This window comes from Musa acuminata, unplaced genomic scaffold (genome assembly GCF_036884655.1).
Source record: "Musa acuminata AAA Group cultivar baxijiao unplaced genomic scaffold, Cavendish_Baxijiao_AAA HiC_scaffold_1136, whole genome shotgun sequence".
In the NCBI taxonomy this organism is placed as follows: domain Eukaryota; kingdom Viridiplantae; phylum Streptophyta; class Magnoliopsida; order Zingiberales; family Musaceae; genus Musa; species Musa acuminata.
In genome coordinates this window covers 1,732,501-1,735,000 of record NW_027021348.1, presented here as the reverse complement: position 1 = coordinate 1,735,000, position 2,500 = coordinate 1,732,501, and positions in this window count along the sequence as shown.

The window sequence follows — 2,500 nt, the reverse complement described above, 5'->3', positions numbered from 1 at the left end:
CGCGAGCGAGCGGCGAGCGACGGACAGCAAGCAAAGCGAGAGGCAGCACAGTCCCTGCTATACGAAAGCCCCATCCAGCCCTGTGCCACCCGGGGGGTTCCAGGGTGCTGAGATGGCTGACATTTTGCTCCGCTCACGACGGTCACCGCGCAACGCAAGAACAGGCCAAAAACTGGCCAAAACGGCCCAAAAACGGGCCAAAACTGGCCATTTTTGGCTGCGCGAGCGAGCGGCGAACAGCGAGCGAAGCGAGAGGCAGCACCGTCCCTGCTATACGAAAGCCCCATCCAGCCCTGTGCCACCCGGGGGGTTCCAGGGTGCTGAGATGGCTGACATTTTGCTCCGCTCACGACGGTCACCGCGCGACGCAAGAACAGGCCAAAAACTGGCCAAACCGGCCCAAAAACGGGCCAAAACTGGCCATTTTTGGCTGCGCGAGCGAGCGGCGAGCGGCGGACAGCGAGCGAAGCGAGAGGCAGCACCGTCCCTGCTATACGAAAGCCCCATCCAGCCCTGTGCCACCCGGGGGGTTCCAGGGTGCTGAGATGGCTGTCATTTTGCTCCGCTCACGACGGTCACCGTGCAACGCAAGAACAGGCCAAAAACTGGCCAAAACTGCCCAAAAACGGGCCAAAACTGGCCATTTTTGGCTGCGCGAGCGAGCAGCGAGCGGCGGACAGCGAGCGAAGCGAGAGGCATCACCGTCCCTGCTATACGAAAGCCCCATCCAGCCCTGTGCCACCCGGGGGGTTCCAGGGTGCTGAGATGGCTGACATTTTGCTCCGCTCAAGATGGTCACCGCGCAACGCAAAAACAGGCCAAAAACTGGCCAAAACGGGCCAAAACTGGCCATTTTTGGCTGCGCGAGCGAGCGGCGAGCGGCGGACAGCGAGCGAAGCGAGAGGCAGCACCGTCCCTGCTATACGAAAGCCCCATCCAGCCCTGTGCCACCCAGGGGGTTCCAGGGTGCTGAGATGGCTGACATTTTGCTCCGCTCACGACGGTCACCGCGCGACGCAAGAACAGGCCAAAAACTGGCCAAAACGGCCCAAAAACGGGCCAAAACTGGCCATTTTTGGCTGCGCGAGCGAGCGGCGAGCGGCGGACAACGAGCGAAGCGAGAGGCAGCACCATCCCTGCTATACGAAAGCCCCATCCAGCCCTGTGCCACCCGGGGGGTTCCAGGGTGCTGAGATGGCTGACATTTTGCTCCGCTCACGACGGTCACCGCGCGACGCAAGAACAGCCCAAAAACAGGCCAAAACGGCCCAAAAACGGGACAAAACTGGCCATTTTTGGCTGCGCGAGCGAGCGGCGAGCGGCGGACAGCGAGCTAAGCGAGAGGCAGCACCGTCCCTGCTATACGAAAGCCCCATCCAGCCCTGTGCCACCCGGGGGGTTCCAGGGTGCTGAGATGGCTGACATTTTGCTCCGCTCACGACGGTCACCGCGCGACGCAAGAACAGCCCAAAAACAGGCCAAAACGGCCCAAAAACGGGCCAAAACTGGCCATTTTTGGCTGCGCGAGCGAGCAGCGAGCGGCGGACAGCGAGCGAAGCGAGAGGCATCACCGTCCCTGCTATACGAAAGCCCCATCCAGCCCTGTGCCACCCGGGGGGTTCCAGGGTGCTGAGATGGCTGACATTTTGCTCCGCTCAAGATGGTCACCGCGCAACGCAAAAACAGGCCAAAAACTGGCCAAAACGGGCCAAAACTGGCCATTTTTGGCTGCGCGAGCGAGCGGCGAGCGGCGAACAGCGAGCGAAGCGAGAGGCAGCACCGTCCCTGCTATACGAAAGCCCCATCCAGCCCTGTGCCACCCGGGGGGTTCCAGGGTGCTGAGATGGCTGACATTTTGCTCCGCTCACGACGGTCACCGCGCGACGCAAGAACAGGCCAAAAACTGGCCAAAACGGCCCAAAAACGGGCCAAAACTGGCCATTTTTGGCTGCGCGAGCGAGCGGCGAGCGGCGGACAGCGAGCGAAGCGAGAGGCAGCACCGTCCCTGCTATACGAAAGCCCCATCCAGCCCTGTGCCACCCGGGGGGTTCCAGGGTGCTGAGATGGCTGACATTTTGCTCCGCTCACGACGGTCACCGCGCGACGCAAGAACAGCCCAAAAACAGGCCAAAACGGCCCAAAAACGGGACAAAACTGGCCATTTTTGGCTGCGCGAGCGAGCGGCGAGCGGCGGACAGCGAGCGAAGCGAGAGGCAGCACCGTCCCTGCTATACGAAAGCCCCATCCAGCCCTGTGCCACCCGGGGGGTTCCAGGGTGCTGAGATGGCTGACATTTTGCTCCGCTCACGATGGTCACCGCGCGACGCAAGAACAGCCCAAAAACAGGCCAAAACGGCCCAAAAACGGGCCAAAACTGGCCATTTTTGGCTGCGCGAGCGAGCAGCGAGCGGCGGACAGCGAGCGAAGCGAGAGGCATCACCGTCCCTGCTATACGAAAGCCCCATCCAGCCCTGTGCCACCCGGGGGGTTCCAGGGTGCT